General features: G+C 41.7%; 2 long non-coding RNA genes across 5 annotated transcripts in view; one reads left to right on the forward strand and one right to left on the reverse strand.

The window, feature by feature from the left end:
- Positions 1–57: 57 nt before the first annotated feature.
- Positions 58–21257, forward strand: LOC119566084. Of its 3 annotated transcripts, none has more exons than XR_005225094.2 (4): positions 58–193; positions 3773–3896; positions 6466–6624; positions 18182–21257. It is a non-coding gene; the product is annotated as an uncharacterized LOC119566084 (long non-coding RNA). The 3 variants fall into 3 exon arrangements; XR_006290333.1 differs by lacking the exon at positions 18182–21257 and adding an exon at positions 13648–13929; XR_006290334.1 differs by lacking the exon at positions 18182–21257 and adding an exon at positions 9850–11669.
- LOC122465450 overlaps positions 13902–21757 on the reverse strand; it is a 30097-nt gene continuing 22241 nt past the window's right edge. Inside the window, exon 5 of one of the 2 annotated variants that reach the window (XR_006290335.1) lies at positions 13902–15822. This is a non-coding gene — a long non-coding RNA (uncharacterized LOC122465450). Of the gene's footprint in view, positions 15823–18237; positions 18267–21757 lie in introns of those variants that run through there. The other variant, XR_006290336.1, reaches the window with a different exon arrangement.

Consider the following 21757-nt stretch of genomic DNA (forward strand, 5'->3'; position numbering starts at 1 on the left):
TGTCAGGTAACTGCCGCCCGCCTCTCCTCCCAGGTGTTCTGACGGCTCTCCCCATTAGCCGGATTGGGGGCAAGGGAGGGGGAGCACAGCAGCCGCTGGGGGTAGAATTCTCCCCGGAGCGTTCCACAGCCGTGGTTGAGCAGCGAGGAGAGTAGTAAAGCGCCTTGTGAGCTTTGCCCTGGGGAGCGGAGAGGTGGGGCAGGACTGTGGGCCGGAGGGAAGCTCTCAGTTGCACCCGGCTATTGCACCGCGGCTGGCGAGGAGTTAGCGGGAGAGCGGCGGTGTTGGGGGGCGTCTCCCCTTTTATTTTACAAACCCCAAGGCCACAAGAGCAGCAGCAGCAGCAACAACAGGGAGAAAGCGCGCGTGTGTCACTAGCTGGCGGGGGCGGCCTCCGCCTGTCACTCGCTGTAGCTGCTGCTACACAACAGGAAAAGCTCCAGGGTGATCGCGCCTGCGTGTGTGTCTCTTGCAGCAAGGCACAGACACGACAGGCTCGTCCATGCACCGCTGCAGCCCCTTTCCCTTTGGGGTCAGGGGCTGCCGTCAGTTAGGTTTCCTCTTGCTCCGGTGCCTTTATCAACCAAGCTCCCGACAGTAGCTTTTCCGTGTTTTTCCTTCTTTGCTTGTAGTGCTTCTCTGCGAAGGCAGGGGGAGGGGCCTCGGCTGGTTGGGATGGGAGCTTTCCAGTCGGAAGGTTGATGGATGGGTTTTCACTAGCGGCTGCCATTTAACAAACCAATGTATAATTAATTAGAGTAAAGTCACTGTAGCGTTTGGGAGAGTGGGGAATAACCTTACAATCAGGAAATGCCGAGGTGCTGAGCTAGCTGTGAGAGCTATTGCAGATCCTGCACATTAGATTATTATACTGTGTGTCCTTTTACCTTTCCTCTGCTTTGTACAGCAAAAAACACAGTATTTCAATAAGTAATAATGGGGGTGGGGAAGGATGGTCTTGTGAGGCATAGGTCTAGAAGTTCCATGGACTCTGCCATGCACTTGTTAGGTGATCCTGGGGAAGTCACTTGATATGTCTGTGCAGAGCTGGTGCTAGGCATAAGCAAATTGCTTCTGGCCCCAAGCAGCTAAAGGGAGGGGGGCGTTTGCTCTTTATTATAATAACTTGCCTGTTTTAGTATTGGGTGGCCAAAAATATTCCTGCTTCGGGCCCTCAAGGGGATAGCACTGGCTCTCTCTGTGCCTCAGTTTCAGGACATTGTATGTAAAGGGGCTAATAATGCACATCTCCCAGGGGTGCTGGATACCTAATTCATTAAAATTACAAAGTATTTTGAGATCCTCAGATGGAGGCCACTGTGAATGCAAAATATAATTATATAGTTTTAGTTTCTAGAGAGAAATCATTTTCAGACTCAATATTTTTGTTTCTGTTTTGTGATGATGGCATTGTAATTCAAGAAATACCATGACATATATTTCTTAATCTGCCTTGACTTGATTAAAAATAAAAAGTTATGCAAATCTTATAAAATCTTTAAAGAGTGGGTGCACATACTTCCTTTTGAGATATTATCACACATGCACAGATTTTCAAAAGAGCTCAGTATGACAGATATTGCAACTGCATGCAATATCTTTGGGGGACCATACTGTATTAAGTTTATTAATAGCTGATGTACCACTCTTGCTCAGGGATCATATGCAATTTGGGGGTGGGAGAGGTTGCCACAGTGCCTCCAGGAACTATAAAACAGTGGGGGAGGGAGGGTGATTAAGGTTGTAAACACTTCCAGAGAGATTCCACTCCCCTGGGTAGGCTTGTATAAAATGGTTCAAACTGGGTTTTCCAGAGACCAACAGACAGAGAAAGGGCTTCTGGTATAGAAAGGCTGGGTCTAAACTGGCTAGGGCCCTTCTTTCTGAACCAGAACACAGACAGGACTGTCTGTCCCAACAGTTGCAGAAGGGATAGAAAGACTTTGGCCTACTAGGGCCCCCATAAGGCTGATAGGTGACCTCTGTTAAGATTTTAGCATGAGTATAGGAACTTTCATTGTTTTTTATGTTTTCTCTGTAACTTGTAATTGTTGGCAATATACAGTTCATAGTCGGAGAGAAAGCAATGCACAGGCACTGGCTGTTAGGGTCCAAACTGGCTTGCTGGGGATATCACAACATAAGGTAGGGAGCTGTGCAGCCTTAAAATGCCCAGTCAGAAGGGAGTGAGACCAGGTAACTGGTGGAGTCCTGAGATCTGGCTAGACATTCCTGGAGGGGACTCCGAAGGGGGGGGTTAGGGGTGCAGTTACCCTGAAATTGAAAAACTGAGCACCTAGCAATTTCCATTGTCCTTAGTGGGAATTGATAGATGCTGAGCTCTTTTGAAAATCTCACCCTGGAGTGAGTTTTACATGGGTGGACCATTGTAACCCATGTACCCATACGTAGCATCATTCCAGTTAATCCTCCATCCACCTCCACAAAGCCCATTGCAGCAGCAAGGCCTTCCTCTGTCCACTGTGTGAAAAGAATTTAGTTTTCTGGCCTTCACATATAACAAGCACAGAAGACAGCATTTAACTGTAGGAGAGTCTGTGTTACAGAATGATTTAATGTCAAAATATCTCACTGGCTTTGGAACAAAAAATAATAGAAAAAACAACTACCGATAATCAGGTAACTTGATGTTGCTAAGGTTCCTACCCAAAATGTGTTACTAGAATAATCTAGAAATGCCTGTACCCTCTTTCTTTTACTTCTCAGTATTAAGAACCTTCAGAGATGAAGATATAAAAAAAAAATACAATAAGAGAAAAAAGGGAAGACAGGAATAATAATGCTTAAATGTGTCATTATTATTAAATAATAATGCTTAAATTGCATCCTACTGTATGTCAATCAATAGGCATGTGGCAAGATCTGTAAATGGATCAGCAATGCTGCACACATTGCGCAGCTGTTCACTGAACTTTGTTTACTTGCTAGCCAAATTTTGTTGGCTGGTAAGGAAACCCTCATCGTTGTTCCATAGAAAGAGTTATTCACGTCCACCGGTCCTATAATTGGAGTAGTAATCTCCTTCCTTAATAGACTTGGTGCTTGAACCAGAGCCACTATTATCTCCTAACACTTTAACATCCCCACAACTGGCTGACTGTTTGCTTGGACTGGAATGAAATGGGGCAGCCTAGCTGGTAGCACCTGCTGCAAGTTGTTTATTTATTGATGCCAGTACAACAGCTCTGGCTTAATTCATTCAGAAAGGGGAAGGAACATATCCAGTGCTACTATTAATAGTTTTCAATAGTGTGTCATTTTTCCATGTGGAAGCCAGCAGTAGGACTGTCTGACACCTGCACCCTTGCTCCAACTGCTCATGTTGTCTTGATCTTTAGACTTCTTCCTTGAAGGCACCTAATCACAGCCCTAGATAACACACCTCAAAGGGAAAGGACACCATTCTACACCTCTCTCACTGAGACCTTGAGCAAGCATAGGACCCCCACATACGCTGTCTGCTCTTAGAGGTGCAGGGGTTTGCTCCCTTTTGGGACAGACCATGTGAAATTTCCCGTGCCTTATTCCTATTTAGTGTAATGCAGTGGGTTAAGCTAAACAGAAACAAGACAATCTTATTCCTGAATAAGAATGTTTACCCATGAAGTTATATAAGAGTAACTGTCCCTGAATAACTCCATGTGTAGACAATCCCAGATGCCTGCCCCTCTTTTGCACCATGCTATACTGTGATTTTGGTGGGTTGTTTGCTTGTTTTTTAAATCTGTTTTCTTTGTTGCTGTTTTTTAAGGATGCTATAGTGACGGGGATAGAGCACTACTTGTAGAAGAAGAATGCCTTGGTTGACAAAGCAAAAGAACCTGTACAGTCTGTGCAAGAGGAAGCCATATGTGTGGCTGTGGCACATAATTCATGTGAGTGAATTACCATTCTTTGATTTGTTTGCTGTTTTTGAAGCTAAACTTTGTTGGTTGCTATTAACCCATAGCTGTGAGAATGTGAGATATACATTCACTGCACTAAAGAAAGACAATATAAAAAGGGTGACTGTGACGGGGTTCCCTGGGTGCAACCTGAACTGTGGGACCGCTGAGCCCTCTGTCCCACCATCCTGGGATATCCCTCTCACGCGGTGATGCTGTGACAAGCTATAAACCTGTGGCAGGTACTGCACGTACACAGACATCCACAGCCAGGGACACAGCCAACTGCGTTACATGAATGCTTGTCCCAGCCACTCATGAACCAACAATAAAGAGGCTCCAGCCAATTTCCCCCAGCTCCCCAGTCTTGCACCCCTGAAATACACTGTCTTGCCCTAGTCAGAAGCATGACCAGTGTAAGTTTATTACCTGTGGAGAGGACACACACTAACCTTTGTCAATTGAGCTGAGATTTCCCAAGCACTTAAACCAAAACCCACTGTTTTAGGTAAAATATAAAACAGATTTATTAACTACAGAAAGATAGATTTTAAGTGATTATAAGTAGTAAGCGTAGATACCAAAGTTGGTTACCTAAGAAATAACATTTGAGTTCTATAAACTAGACAGGATTTGAATCAAGCAGTGTCTCACCCTGATAGATGGTACAAATGGGTCACAGATCTTCAATACATAGGCTGGAACTCTCCTCCACACAGGGCCACCCTTCCCAGTTTAAAATCTTTGTCCTCCAGATGTGTTTCCAGGTGTTGAGTTGTGGGGGGAGTGAGGCCAAGTCATGATGTCACTTCCCCTTCTTTTATAGTTTCTTCCAGGTTGCTGGAAAGATCTATGCTTGTGACGTGGGGGTCCCATTGATCAAATGTTCTCCATTGTCTACATTCTCTCTCTTAGAAGTCTTCTGGGATGGTCGCTGGGGAGTGTGGATTCCCTTTAATGGGCCATCAGCATGTCTGGCTACTCCATTGTTGCACCGGAAAGGCTAGCTGTGGGTATTGCCAACCACACAACATTATTTCAGTAACATACACATAGCAAAACTTCATGACTTGTCATATGATAGCTCAAACAATCCAACAGGATACTAATGTTCAACAGATCAAGACTTTCAAAATGATACCTCACAAGGCATACTTTGTACAAAACATATCATAATTATATGACAGTGCTGAATATGGGGGTTCCAGGGTATTGCTTTGGGGTGCAGAGTGCCACAGTGGCAAATGCGAACTACAGCATGGATTTTTAGCTTGTTGGGATAGCAACAGTAGTTGTGGGAGTAGCTACTATTGTGATTTAATAAAATGAAGTCAGTGCCCAAACAGTACAAAATGTTCAAACACAACTATGTTCCTTCTGTTACTCTTTGATTGAGCAAATCCTCAAGCTACAAACAGGATGCATAAGGCTACCAATGCAGTAGATTCCACAGCTACCTCTGTGCTCCAGAGTAGGACTCTGGCAGCATTCTGTTCTGGAAGAGGGAGGGAGAAGTATGTTAGGAATGTAGTGTGGTCAGTGGGTTCATGCACAGCACAGATCTCCTGGGCAACAACTTCATGAAGTGGGGAGCATCATTATTTTGGATTGAAAGCTATCAAAATGACACGGGAAGAAGCTAAGATGGCAGCAAGAGACCATCAAAGATGGAAAGCAGTGGTGAAGGCCCTACATTCCTCATGGAACAGAAAGGCATAAGTCAGTCAAGTCATGCTGCCCATATCCACAATTGTCATTTTGGGCTCCGTGCATGTATGTCCTGGGTTCTACTTGGAAGGCCTCATTGGGAGGTAGGAATCAGTCCTCCCAGCCTATACTTACTATACACAGGCAAATCCCATTACTCAGGCTTTGCCCATGAGACTAAAATTAGGTCTTATTTCATAACAAAGATACATGATTGCCACTGCTGTGTGATGAAATTCTGTGTGATGAAATTCAGGGTAAAATAGTACCCTATATGCCTATAGCACTTCTAGAAACTGCTAAAGTTTTTTGTTTTTTTTTAAATCTTTTCTTCTTTTATTTCTATGGTTTTGACCTTACTATGTTCCCCCCATCCCCATGCCCCATTTTCATCCACTCAGTAGGGGTGTTTGTTTATGCTGCCGCTGCATAAGTTTGATCTTCCCTTCCAATGGGCAATTTCAGTTTTCTGGTATTTTTTTAAAAGTCACAACATTCATATTTCATAGCATAAAAGTAAGTAAAAACCTCATTTACCAGATCTATCATCTTGCTACACAATGTGATACAAGCATGGCAGGGCTAAAATGCATGACTGCTCTATCAAGGAGGTGCAGCAAGGCCGTGACCTTGTGACTTGTTTCTGTTTGGATATTACTTCAGTTCAGTTGCAAGCGCTCCCGATAGTTTCAACGCCATGCTATGAAAAGGAGGGAGATGTAAGACTCTTTTCTCTGCTTCATTTTGATCATAACATGGATTTTAAATAAATAACTTTCTACTGGTTTTTGGTAAGATTTACTGTTATTTTGGCAGTAAGAGTTGCATAATAGCTATTGATTATCGCTCATAGGGACATGCTGTTTTCTGTCTACATAAGTGATCCTCAGACTTTTCCATATTGGGACACCTTAGTTCCAGACCAGAACTAAGATCCTTCTCACTTGACCAGATGCCCATGTGACAGACTGACAATATCCCCTACTATACTTAACAACGTTATGGAAAGAAGGTAAACATTACTGAATTAGTCTTAATACCTTTGGGGTACATTGTATTAAAAATGCAGTTGTTTATTTGGTGTTGTAGCATTGTATGTACCTTCTCTAGCAGGGTGGGGGGATGCTAATGTGCTTCCTCCATGATCAACACTTTGAAGCCACCTCCCTGGAGAGACAAATGTATATGCCAGTTCAAACTGAATTCTCCAGGGACCAATAGACAAAGAAAGGATTTTTGGATGAATAGTTTGGTTTTAAACTAGTGCAAGGCCTTCTTCCTGGTTTAGCAGGACCCAGGGTGCATGGAGGGCCCCAAGCCTTAGGATTGGGTTAGACTGACTGAGTCCTTGTTCTGAGGTGGGAGGATTGATGGACTGCTACTGCCAGAATCCATGTTAGGGTCGGGGTTATCTGTGGTAAGCTTATTAGCATACTAATACATGTAGGTTCTTTTAATAAAGTAGGCTGGCATACAAAGAACTGTGTGGTACCTTATAATTGTAGAAATTACACCTGTTAAGCATCTCTTAAGAGAAAGCAAGCAGGTGTCCTTGGGCAACCTGTCTGTGCTGGGAAATGTGCAGTGAAGGCAGGGAACTGAGCAGCATGGACATACCCCAGGCAGAAGGCAGTGAGATGTGGGTCTTCACCCAGAAAGGCAACAGCTGGGGAACTGGAAGGCTGAGAATGGGTTCCCTTGCTGGGCCACTAAAGAGAAATACAGGTGCAGCTGCCCTGAACTATGATGCCTCACTCCCCTTTAACAATATGGGAGGAAGGAGGAGGATCATGATAATTAGGTTGAGAACCCATAGTCTATATATTTCAGGCAAAGTTTGTGAGGTTCTACCTTCTATCTTGTTTAAGGCCTATAGGGTAAGATTTATTTCAGAGCAATGGGCCTGCACAAAGTCCCATACACCCCTTGAGTCCCTCATTAACAAGCGAAACCAATTGTCTTCCACAAATATGGGGTGGGGGACTTGTCAAGCAAACTAGTACTGCTCCACTGCACAAAGGAGAGCTGGATGAAGGGCATGCAGGAAATGTGTGGGCATGGATACCCACTCTGCCATATGGCCACATGGCAAGTCCCAGTATGCATGTCCTCACATCTTTCCCATTCCCGTAGTAGAGGCTTCATAAGCACCTCTTGTGGCTACTTCAGCCATTGTACTGAAGTAGTCTTGGCAGCTCGTAGTTTCTCCATGACCTGTGGGAGGATTTACCCCTTGCTTGCATGTGTCAGGCATCTGGCTCAGCTACTTATGTGGGCCCTGAATTTGGCCCTAAATCTTCTAGTGGAGTTTAAGTGCTGCTTATGGCATAGTGGGGCCCTGTGCATAAGGGTGAATTTCACACAAATGCAGGCAATAGTTTAAATAAAGAACCGGATACTGTACAGAGGGCCTAAGGGTATAATAATGGAACTGTGTCAATATTGAGGACAGAATGAAAGCAACAGCATCAGAAGGGAAAGCCATGGAAGGAATGTAGGCTAACTTGGAACTGTGTTGCTGAAACAGTGCAAAAGAGTAATAATAGTCGTAGGAGTGCCATGGGCAATATGTACTCATTGTATGTGACCATACGGAACGGGATAGACAACATTTGAAAGAAACCAAGGAATAATCAGAGAAGGGAAGACATGTGAAAGAAAAATATTCCAAGAGTGACCGTTTTTAAAATAACCCCACTATGCCCTGTTGGGAGAGTTGGACTCGATAAAACCAATTCTTGACCAAAAGAAGCTCTGAGTGTAGTCATGTGAAGTGAATGAATAGCTGCAACTTGAATAAATCTCTAGTGTAAAACATATCCCTAAATTGGGTCTCTAGCCTAGACGGGTGTGCAAAGTTGAGGGGAAATGTGCAAGGAACTTTCTCACTGCACAGAAGTCAGGCAAAATCTCCATCCTTGAACTCTCCTGGCACACACATATGCACTGGTTTAAACAAACCACTGCAAACCCCTATGTGAACACCTATCAGTTTAAAACTGGTTATAGACATTTGGTTTGCCCCTATAAGTTTATGAATGCAAGCTAAACCAATATAAGCCAGGTTTAAATCAGTTTAAGTGTTCACACAGAAAGTTGCACCTATTTAACTAAATGGGTTTAAAAAATAAATCACATCTTTAGTTAAACCAGTGGGAAAGTATGGGTAGACCAGGCTTTGCTGTGCCAAGAATGGGGAAGTTTGGTGCAGACAGCAGCACTAAGATCCCACAGAGAAGGAAAGGCAACATACTGCCTCCCTTTACTGGTCTGCGGAGCAGTAAAAGGGCTATTAAACAGCAAGGGCTGCTTAGGTCTGTGCTTCCAAAAGCATTAAGGAGAAAACCTCCAGGTGGCTGCCACTACGGTCTTTCCCCAGTGCAAACAGTGGCTTAAAGCCACAATCTTGTCAAGAATAGTTAGCATTCCCCAAGGATCAAATCCTGCAATCCTTAATCAGGCACTGATTTCAGTGGGATTTTGGCGTCTGTAAGGGCCACAGAATTTCTGAAGGGGTTTTGAAGTATTATCATCTAAATGAATAATAAAGCCTTCCAGGAATCAGTAAGTAAAAAAATAAATGGGATTATTTTTATAGAAAGGAGCAACCATGATGGCTAGCAGACATGTGTTGAGAGAGAAACAGACAATACTTGCAAGAAGGAAATAAGTTTGGGGACATAACTTTGTATTATAAACTTTCCAGTACATGGTCTGACTTAATCCCACTGCAGTGTTAAAAACTGCTTGGTGTGGCAACAGCTGCAAGAATTCTGAAATAAAGTGGGTTGCTTAATGTGCACATTACCCAAAATGCTTTTCTATTCCCCCCCAATCCCCCTCTCCCAGCAATGCTGTGATCTAAGAGCCTACAACAAACTGAAAAGTTTGGATGTGTTTTTTTCCAAGGAAGGGAGGTTTAGTTGGTTTTATTAACATGCAATAAATTATTTATGTTTGCTGGCTTTAAAGCCAGAAAGAAATATAGATGAAATCCCACTAATTTCAGGGTAATGTGTGTGGAACATATCCTGGAAGAAATGATTTATTCAGATGTCCTCACCGCCAACTCCAGCCTCAATAGTAACAGCAGACCATAATGGGTGTCAGAAGTGAGATGATTAATCAAAATAAGTTAATACCTAAGGAACAAACATTCAAAAGTTCAATTTAGTTGCAAAATAACACAACACACCTCTAACCAAGCACAAAATGTGTCCTATGATTTATTATTTAGAGAATCAGAGTGAGTATGAAAAGGAGCAACAGAATAGAATGTGCATTCTGCTAAGTGATCTCCCATGGTATGCCTTTTCCAAAGAACTTTGTAATGGAAGAAAGGACAGAACAACCTGATCTCTGACTGCAGCCATAAAATACTCATATTTACAAAGCAAAGCACTGAAGCCTGAAGATTACCATAAAAATCTAAGGAGTTTTAATGAATATAATTGCTCTGTAACTTGCACATGTTGGCTTAGTGAGGACATTTAAAAAAATCATCAGTTTTCAATACTGGTAGTTTGTAATTTATGTATTTCAGGTCCTGATTTTCATTTACACCCAAAGGGGCCTTAAAAAAGGTGTAAGTTACATTTACACTCACTTTAAAGCCCCTTTATATTGCCAGAGTGAGGTAAAATGCCTCAGTGTAAATGAGAATCAGACAGCTAAGTGACCACAAACTCTAAACAACTAATGCAAATTTAGGCTCCAACAAAAACTGCTCTTTGCAAACCCTGGAACGCCCTGGGAAATCTCCAATGACTTCAGTGGGACTCTGTGCAGGTGTAGTGGTCTTCCCATGCAAAACAGCTTCAGGATCAGGATGTCAATATCTCAACAACAACAACAACAGTAGATTTCATTTAAAAATCTAAATCCCCAGGCATGCCAGAGAACTTGTCCTTCAATCAAACAGCTTTTTCAAATGGTTTTCAGCGTCTTGTATTTAATCTAAGAATCCCATGACCTGCTCACTATTTTCCTCCCCCTTCAGTGTTCTGTGCTTACTTAGAGACATTCAGCACATCAACACACACATAAATCTTTCCCCCTAGACTGAGTTATTAAAAAATTTATCCAGTGGTTCATACAATCCAGTAGGATTAGAACTGTTCATAAAACAGCCAACCAGCACAGTTGAAAAGCATTCAGTGGGTACGTTTTTTTAAAAAAATAAAACATTTTATTGGTGGACTGCACATTCATCCTATAAATAGCCTCATTCTCCTGCACTGCACTAACCATCTTTACACAGTATATTTCAACCAGCCATTCTCACTGTCTTACCATTTCTAATACACAACGCTAGTTAGGAGGAGCTAATCACACTGCTTTCTGACTAAGACAGAAATATTTCTCTATCCCTTCCTTGAGTTCACAAGTATTCCAACGTGTACTCGCTTCTTGCTGGTTGTCTTCCAAAAGGATGTTGTGAATCCCTCTACAGTTCAGCCAGGATGAATTTCACCCTTGTGCAGAGGGCAAATACAAGGCCATATACCAAATAAGTCCCATTTAAGTCTTTGGTGTAAGGGCTAAATAGGATTTAAATGGTGCTTTGGCCTCATGCTGACCTTCTGCACAGGGGTGAATTTAATTCTTGTCGAAGAATATCTGTACAAGGAGGCAGGTTTTGAATTAAGTAGCAAGACGATGTCAAAAATAAAAAAATATTAATTAGTACTATATGCAGCTGTAATGACAGCTTTCTGTAATGACAGAAGCATGTTAAAACCTATTAATAATAAAAGCTGAATCCATATTTCACAGGATGCTGTAACAAAACCTTTTGTAAAATATTGGTTAGTTAGAGAATGTGTTTAAAAGATGGATTTAAGAGTCTACAGTGCCTGCCATACAAATCAAATTTTGTTGATTTTAAAACAACAAGAAATAACTTTAAAATATACCTTAATATAAAGTTTTGTTAAAATGTATTTTCTTTTGCAATATTTTTATTGACTTTTATGTAAACACAAGTATCCCCAGCCTGGGAAAATGTTAAAAGAAATTTGCAAAATTGCTTATGACTTCAATAAAGGAAAAGAAGGAACTCTGCTTTACATGTATCATTAAATAAAATTCTAAGGGATTGAAAACAGGAGAAAGTGGATAAGAAACAAAGGGAGGGAAGAAGAAGTTTATAACAAAAAAGGTAAAACCCAAGAACCACTAATGTAATCTAGAAAAAGTCCCCAAATAGTCTCCAAAATAGTTAATTTGTAATTGGATATGATTATTCATAACAGGATGCTTCTGTTAAAGATACTAAGCAGAAACTCCACTTAGTGTAAATTATTATAACTCCATTGAAGTCACTGGAACTATGACCATTTATATCAGTGGAGGATGTGCATCATAGAATCTCGGAAATATTGCATCCCATAGAAGAGGAGGGAAACTATGATTTGAAACTCATTTCTACTCCATCCCTGCAGAATGGGAGTTTTTCTGCACAATCACCTTGCGCACTCCATTACCCTGGGTAGCACCGTCATGCTGCCATTGTCTCACTCCCCGTACAGTTGTGCTGTAGGAGCTATGCAAGAGAATGTGTGTCTGAATTAACACTTGATCATATAGTCACTCTGATAGCCACAACTGAGCCCAGGGAATACACAATGGAGAATGGCTGCGCCTGTCCTGGTCTTTGCCTTCCTACTCCTGCATCTTCAAAACTTATGGATGCCCAATACTATAGAGCTCTGGATAGGAGCCAGAGGTAGGAGGAAAGCAAGCAGAGCAGACACTCTTCCCCTACACCCCCTGCGATCTGATTGTTTTGGCTCTTCTCCCACCGCTGAAGCACAGAGAAGAATATTACAGAAAAGTCCTGTTACAGTAGGTCACGTAGTCTCCCCTTAATATGTAGGATTATCTCCTGTAACACTGTATATTGTCTCTTTCTAGCGGAACAATCTCAGATTTCTAGTACAGTGGTACTTTGGCTGTCATTAAAGATGTACTGAGCCACATTTAACTTTTTTTTATTCTTTATTTTTTTAATCCCTTTCTCAGTTCAGTAATAGCTCGCAGCAGGCAGAAATTGACAGAAATAGGGAGGGCCCTGTGAACACATTTTCCAAAAATTCTTTCCTACAACTCTGCCATTTTAGGACATTCCCTGCACATATGCTCGGAGTATCCAGAAGCACTTTCCAATACATTCCAGAGTCTCTTAATTCTAAACTGCCTTCTCTCAAGTGGAGTCCAACTTTCCTAGTAGGAGGATATTTGAGTTGCCTTTGACTCTGCCTTTGAAGCATCCACCCAAATATATGCCCAACTAGAATCTGATTATGCAGCTCTCCAATAAAGAGGTTTGAGGTTTAAAAAAAATCTCCTGATTTTCCTAAATAAAAACTCAATTTTTGATTGCAGTTCTAAATCTATAATTCCTGCCAACAGCAACACACACACAGCAGCCAGCTTCCATCAGCATTGAGACTTCCCAGACAAGCTGTACAATATCACTCCAGAAACTGCTGAGGTTTGGCAATAATTGTAAGATCAATGGGAAGAAATAATAGCAATGGAGGACAAAGTTAATTGGGTAGGACCAGATGGTAAATATTAGAATACTAAGGCTCTAAACTTTTAACTCTCAAGTCCTGGGTTTAAATCCTGTCTTAGGTCATCAGTGGAAATTTAGTTGAGGCAACATTGGAAGTTTTAGGTATCTAAACTCCACTACATACAGATTCAGCTTATGCGTGTTATTGCAATAGCTGGACATACAGTAAAAAAGTTTGTATGGTCCTTAATTCACACTGAAATGGAAGAAGAGAAAGAAGAAAAGATAATTGCTATGGAATTAAGTGGATTTGCGTCTTCAAGTTTTGAATCACAAATCTAAGAGAAAAAAGGGGTATGGATCTTTAGTGTATGGAAATTGTTGGAAAAAAGTCAAACACAGCACATGCCTCTCTTTTTGTTCATTTATTTTATTTCATACTCTTAAAAGTCAAAATGTACTTTAGGACAGGCCATTTCCTATTGCTTCTGCGACTTTCTGGTATGTCTTTTTCAGGTTATTTGGAGGCAGTGTTGTGTTTGACAAGAGACTTTCAGTCTGATTCTTCTTTGCCTTGTATCTTGAGTCACCTGGGCAGAGGGAGAGCAAAACATTGCCACATCAGTCTTCTCCACTCCCACATCATAAGGAATAGTTTTGTTTCCCTGATTAAATGAGTTATGTAATTTAAAAGTATGCATTTCAGATTTCAAGTTACTAGATGCAATGCCTGGAAGTTGAAGCCAGCAAAGTTCAAACTGGAGATAAAACACATTTTTAACAGCGAGGAACAGCTTGCCACGTAATATAATAAGTCCTCCATCACTTGGAGATTTAAAGCAAGTCTAGATATCTATCAAAAGATATTGTTTACTTCATCCAAAAGTTATTGGGCTCAGTGCAAGAATACTTGGCTTATTTTGTGCATAAGGTTAGACTCGATCACCTTAAGGGTCTCTCCGGGCCTTAAAAAGCTATGAAGTGTACATTCAAGCATAAAATTTGAATGGCAATTTGAAATTTGCATTCACCGGTTAGTTATGCAATTCTGAATTTACTTTTGCTGAATATCCAAGCATTCAAACTTCAGATTAGCTTTTTGTATGTACTCACATGTGTAAAGCTGGAATATGCACAAGAATATTTGCAAACAGGAACCCTAAAGTGGTGCAAGCACAGCCGAAGCAAATTGATGTAAAATGTGAACAAATATTTTCAGATTTATTTTAGCAGCACTCTTCTCCAATGGGCTGGTTTAACCTTGACCATGAACTCTTCGGACTCCACTGAACACACTCTGCTGCTTCATACAGTTGTAAAGTAAAGAGGCAGATGTAAGGCCAAAGACAGAGTGCTTCATTTTTGTAGTTGAACAAGATGGGGATGCTAATGCTCCAGAAACATTGAAGCCTGTGATCTTCAACACTGTTTCAACAATTCCCTTCTGGAACGCCCTTCAAGTAACCTGTTGGAGATATACCCACTATAGATGTAACTGATGCAATTTCTCCCTGGAGTGCAAGCCATCCCAAAATGGGCAGGGAGCCACGACCCAGCACTTTCTAGGGTTCATGCTAGCGTGGTTCAGCTCAGTCATAGGCTCATGCCTAATAGGCACAACCTGGTCTTCAAAAAGGAGATTGACAACATGTCAGCTTTTCATCCATACAAGTCATACACCTGATAGCTGAATATCACATTTGTAACTGCCTCCTCCAACAAAAGATTTCATCTGATGCAGGAGCAAACTTGTCATCACCTCCCGCTGACCATGTGAATCCTTTTCCCAGCTCCATGCTCAGTAAGTATAAGGAAGAAAAATGTGCACGCTGTGGAGACAATACAGAATTGTGTTTTTGAGAAGCTGGGTGACAAACAGCTAACAGTAAAACAATGGACCTCTCTGTCTTATGGCCCTGCAACAGTAGGACATCTGCTTGTGAAGTGAGTCCAGGTCACTTCTCCTGGTCTGTTGGTGCTAGGCTAGGTTCTTGCCAATTATCTGTTTGACTGATGGGTGAATGTTGGCCATTAAGCAACTGAATATTCTTGCCATACGGAACCTGGCCATAATCATAGTAATAAAACATTTTATCTTATGCTTTATCAAAGAGCCTGGGCCCCATTCAGCCTTGGTATAAAGTTTTGAAGCCATTGGTTCACCCCAGACCTTAATTTAAACCATAAATTTCAGCAGAGTTGCACATGCACAAAGCTGAATTAATTTTATGTACTTTTTAAAACCCTGGGTAGAACACTGTCACTGCAGTCAGTGGCCTTGGCAATTCAGAAGCTGTCACTCTTCTTTCCAAGTCAGCACTGAAGTAATGCTGCAGGAACCATGTTGCTGCCTTTTAGATGAGATGTAAAACTGAGATCCCCCTTGTGGTCATAAAAATTGCATGCACTTTTCATGCAAATAGGTGTTAGTCCTACATTCCTGGCTTAATTCAACCGGGAAATCACATTTTGTCTACATGAAGCTCCCTGCTGTTTCAAATGAGTAAGAGATTCCTGTTCATTGTTGCTATACCTCTGACAGTCAGCCTTAGTGGGGTGGAGGGAAGTCTCTGGTCTAGTCTTCCTCCTTGGAAGGAGTAGAAATACCAGTATCCTAGTTATCCACCACATCAGTGCACAAGAGGAGGCGAGTCCCGAGCTTTTTCTTTCCCATGTCAAGGCAGCCAGCATCTAGATCATAATTTGAATCCAGTTGTAATAATTGTTGGGTTCTTTGGGTGAAAAATGCTATCTGTACATTAGTATATCAATGTTCCATATTAATGCGAATTGTTAAGTATGTGTAGTCACACACACCCCTACTGAAACTGGACATGGACTTCATTAGAATCTGCACCACTTTGGCCCCAAAACCAACATACAGGGATTTAAAGTTATGAAGCACGATGCCATCCCAGATCATACTCCCTTATGGCATAGCATGACCCTGCAGACAGCCCACTCTCAGTTTCCTCCTGGATCTCTTAACAATGGTCTAGCATATTTAACGTAACAATCCTCTTCTTAGGGTCTAATTTATTAAATCTTTACAAAATATAGTCTCCATTGGGCCTCAGGCCCAACCCCATCCCTCTTGGGTCTTCCAACTCATCTCTTACTCCAGGACTTCAGGTTCTCCAGTTCCTTCTGGGTCTGGGAGCTCTGCTAGTCCCACTGCAGCCCTGGCCTCTCCGGACAGTCTTTCCTCTGGGTTTTCTTCCTGCTCTGGTCTAAACTCCCCCTCCTTTGGTTAAGGAATTCCACAGCTCTCCTCATTGTGGCTGTGTTATGGTTCAGGCAGGCTCCCACAGCTCACCAGTATCCAGTCCTGCTCCACAGAGCCTCCCTTTGTCCTTGGACTCACACACTTCCTCCCGCTGGTTCAGGGCCCCCCACAGTCCTCCTTGGGGGTGTACTATGATTCAAGCAGGCTTGCAGCCCTAAGCCAGCTTCTTCCAGCTGGCCCCTTTAAATTACTGCCCCCCAAGTTCACCCAGACTGCCACCAGCCTTTCAAACAGAATTCAAAACACCTTCATAACAAAGTCCTTCCTCCTACCCCTGGCCTGCCTGCCCAGCATCTCTGCTGAGGTGCATTCTTCCAATCATCCTCACCACCTGAAGGCCAGGTCACACCATCTCACTGCTTTCCTCCTGGGTTGGATGATGTCAGAAAGCAGTAGTCCTTCTCCTACTAGTATCTATCCCATTACAAGAGAGGAGGCGGACTATATACTGTCTCCTAGCCAGAATTGGTCCCACTTGGCTGAGAGAGAGGAGCCTTGTCCCACCTTACCCTATCAGGGTCCTGGTCTGAGGAACAGTAGCTTGGATTTTTCCACCCAGCCACTAACTGTTACACCAGGATTACTTTCTCTGCCCCACCATCTGCCTCTGCCACTCCCTAAGTCCTCTGTCTGCTCCAAAATTGCTGTAACCTTAAAGGGGCTGTATCATGATCAGCGGTAGGATGACCCTAGTCCTCACTACCCTTTAAATGGGATAGACACCCTTTTACATTATCCAAAAAAGTATTTTTCTGTTGACTTTCAGGAAATTTCATGACACAGCAGAGATTTACACATGTATGACGGAAACACGGGGATGAAAAAAGCCAGCTTTTTATTTTCACTAATGTTCTTTCCTTTTTGCTGCCTTCTCCCAGGCAAGGAAAGCTTTACCTATCTGTAGTGGTAATTTAAAGGAAAAGAAAAGCCTTTTTACAACAGTGTCATGTGTCAGTGCTGTCTGAATCATGGCTGTTGGTGCAGGGCCACAAGCTAATGGGGTGGTATCCTTCCACAGCTGTTCTGGCAACCAAGCATTGGCATCTTAAGTGACATGATTAGATTTACTGTGCAAGCTAATTGAAAAGGAGCTGAACAATTACTCCAGGTTTTGAGATAAGATTTTAATGCTGATGTTTTTCTACTTGCTGCGTACCAAAACTCTCGAGGTGGAGTGAGTCGCAGCAGCAATAAGTAAGTGTTGACAGCTATTTATGTCAGGTCCTTTTGAATTTGTAAACAGAACTTGACAAAACTAAAGCAAGTGTCAAGAGGTTATTTCACACTCTGTTACACTACATAATGGGATATGAAGACATTTCAGAAAAGTTTAATACAGCAGCAGCAGAATACCTCTGCTTTGTGGGACAAACAGCCAGATCACATTGGAGAAGCAAAAAACGACTTGACATACAGTGAGGCTTTCTTCTTCTAACATTGCACTGACAGCAGTAGTCCCACTGAAGAATGCTAGATTTAAAAGAAGAGATACTTAGTGGCTCAAGTGTGTACAGTGTATATGTGTATATATATAGTGGAGAAGGGATGCCAAAGCATTATATCATCTAAGAATTTTTTATTTATGTCCCATGGTGGCAGGGTCTGGGTGAGAATATAGAAAGTTTCATACTTTACCTCCCCTGTATTTAATTTTTTTAAAAGGCTTTAAAGACATGTGAAAGATTTGGCCTAGCCACAGGCAGGATATAGTTTGCACAGCATGTGAGAAGTCAGCCACATCCTCTTCCACTGTTTCTTTTTTAGGTTTGATGGGAGCCCTTGGGAATCTACATGTAAGCAATACTCATGTCTTCATTCTGCTGCCAGCTTCTCTCAGCCTCCCCCTCCGCTATAAATCAACACAGGGAGAGAAATAAACGAAGAATGGGGAAAATACCTCCTGGGAAACTGACTTTGTGAAGCAAGGTCTGCCAATGAATAACCTGGCCTTGTGCATATAACTTTAGAATTAGTATCTGCCAGGATTCTACACAGTGTCCCTGTTCTGTTTTTATAAGCATCTGATTGCACGGAACACAAGCTTTTATATCTTTTTCTAGGCCACATTTCTATTTTGTAATATGTTTCAAATCGAAGGGAAAAAGCAATCTCACACAATCAAGCTAGAGCTGCCATTAGATGATTCATTCTCTTTCAAAGAGAATTACTGGTCAAAGCCACCCAAAAACAACCTCAGGATGATCTTGCAATTTTGCAGGGAGGATATGCCCAAAAAGAGTTAAGTAGGCCTGCAACATTAGTCAGCAACACCTGTTTTACTGTGTACATATTCAGTTCTCTATTACCACTGCCCATAAACCCACTCTTTTTCCTCCTCTTTAAGAAGTTATACGAGTTTGGTACAGTAAGACCAAACAAGTGCATTCCAAGAGTTGAACACTTTAGTATACTTAATGGGTACTTACTCCCATTATAAATTATGTATACTGTATGAAAACATAGGGCATTCTTCTCTCACTTACTCTAGTGTAAATCAGGAGTAACTGTGTGGAAGTCAGTGGAGTTACACAAACATACGTGAGAGAAGAATCTACCCCAGTGTAGCTACCAGAGTTGCCGCATCTAATGATTTATTGTGAGTCACCTGATGTTTGATTTTTTTTTAGCTTATGGGGCCATGTTATTGTGTGAAAATATCAGCTTTCATTTACTATTTAAAAAATTAAGTCTTCAGGGAAAAGCTTGAATATGCAAACACTTGACTCAAAAAAACAGAAGAACCCCGGATTTTATATTGTTTAAAATCTCATTAGTTTGAAGCCAATTGCATGATTTTGGGGGGGGCATGAGTTAAGGTACTTGAACACTTGGGGTTGCAACACTGAGCTTCCCTTCAATAAGGCAGGTGTAAGTGATAGGTAAGACAGACCAATAAGGAACACACATGCACAGAACATAATGCATTAGTCTGTTGTCCAGACTGGTTGCCCTCTAACTAGTATCTGAAATTCTATATGATGAATTTTGTGTCTATTGATCCTCAGCAATATGCCAGTGTCAATACGTCTGCTTGTAGTAACGCGACGTGTTGTGAGCCATATTACTGAAAAGATGAATTGGTCACAGAGAACTTGATGAAGGCTGGAAAGATTGAGGGAACAGATAACGTTTGCAGCCGAGAAGCTGTAAGAGATGGAAAATTTTACGTATTTGGGCAGCTGAGCACAACAGATGGCAAGAGCTTAGGGGAAATAAACGCAAAGTTTGGGAAAGCAAGCAGTGTGGTCCAGCCATGGTCACTGAGCTCCTGCAGTAGGAAAAAAAATCAGTCAAACATTAAATAGAAGCTGGACTGCACCAGTGTTTTGTCAACAAGTTCATACCAAACAGGCACTTGGCAGACAGAAAAGATTGGACAGAGGAGGTTGATGGGTTTCAAGGGCCAGCATCTGAAAAATAATGGACAGGCTCAGATGGTATGACTACTTTAGCAACCAGGAGATTTGAACAGAGATCCACCAATTATGGGTCAAAGCGCATTCAGCTAGAAAACTCGGCTGTGTATCTGACAGGCCTTTTGTTTCAGGCTAGCAAGACATACGATTGTCTGCTGAGCAATGAAAAGGTGAAGAAAAGTTGATTATATTTATGTGAAGGGGGCAAATGTTACAATCCAATTTACCAGTTAAAGTGGTTTATTAAATCTTGTGATTCAATGAATAAATCCAGGTTCATAGCTGGTATAAATTCATATAGTTCCATTGACTTCAATTAATCTACGCTGATTTACTCCAGATGAGGACTAGCAGGAATACTTTACAAAATATCTTGGGGTTCATCCTGCATTTGTGCCTTCCCAAAATTCACATCTCTGGGAATTTTGGGTGGGTAAGAAAGGTAGGATCTGGACTATTACATCAAAGCAACTAATGAAGTTATCAGAGATATGAGAATTCACATTTTTGTGATAACCAGAGCTATCTATCATGCTGATCAAATTCCACTGCTAAATTCCCATTGCAGTTCCATTCATACATGGTGTCCTTCTACAGTCTCTTAAACTATTGTGGAAAGTGTAAATTCTGTGTAGTGCTATTGTGTGCAGTCATAGTCCATACACAGATGGCTGTATGTATGTGGTGGATGACTTGATTATATAGAAAGTATACATGATTGTGTGGTGTACTCTAAAGCTTTTATCAATATGAAATGGAGACAGTCCAATTATTCACAAGCTGTGAAGCCACAACTGAGTTATGCAAGATCTGAAATGAGTGCCAACACAATCATTATAACATTCTCCATACCGTCATAGGTAAGTGACAAATGCACAATAGAGTGGAAAAAAATGTAGGTACATAACAAACGATATTGGTACTTTGGGTTTTTTTTGTATCTCTCTGCTTACAGAGCCTAAGCCACCAAAGTGCAGAGTGACCTTTAAATCTTTTCAACATCAGTGGAAGCAGACTAGAGGAATCTAGAGCACTGAATGGCATGTGAGAAAGCAATGATTTAAAAATGATAATGTACTTATAACTGTACTATTTTTCTGATTATCTCCTTGACATCTATTGCTACACACCCAATCCCAATTATTTATTCTTTGGCTCAGATAAGCTTCTGAACTGAGAGGACTGGGTGATCTAGTGTTCTGAGCATGAGAGTGGAATGTAGGAATTCCTAATTTTAATGTACACTCTGACACTGACTGCCTTTATGGGTTCAGGAAAGTCCCTACATCTGTTAGATGGGATCAATGATACATAAGAATGACCATACCGGGTCAGACCAAAGATCTACCTAGCCCAGTATTCTGTCTTCTGATAGTGGCCAATGCCAGGTGCTTCAGCAGAAATGAATAGAGCAAGTAATCATCAAATGATCCATCCCACTGCAGATTCCCAGCTTCTGGCAAACAGAGGCTAGGGACACCATCCTGGCCCATCCCGGCCCAGACTAATAGCCATTGAGGGACCTATCCTCCATGAATATAACAGGGTTCAAAAAAGAACTAGATACAGTCTTGGCCTTCACAACATCCTCTGGCCAAGAGTTCCACAGGTTGACTGTGTGTCATGTGAAGAAATACTTCCTTTTGTTTGTTTTAAACCTGATGCCTATTAATTTCATTTGGTGACCCCTAGTTCTTGTGTTATGAGAAGTAAACAACAACACTTCCGTATTTACTTTCTCCACACCAGTCATGATCTTATAGACCTCTATCATATCCCCCTTTAGTTGTCTCTTTTCCAAGCAGAGAAGTCCCAGTCTTACTAATCTCTCCTCTATCTTTTGTTGTGGTCTGAAAGCTAGTTAAGTGAGGCACATGGTCTGACCAAAGTTAATTATTTTACTTCAGACAGGTTGCCTGTCACT

The sequence above is a fragment of the Chelonia mydas genome, chromosome 4 (assembly GCF_015237465.2).
Source record: "Chelonia mydas isolate rCheMyd1 chromosome 4, rCheMyd1.pri.v2, whole genome shotgun sequence".
Lineage (NCBI taxonomy): Eukaryota > Metazoa > Chordata > Testudines > Cheloniidae > Chelonia > Chelonia mydas.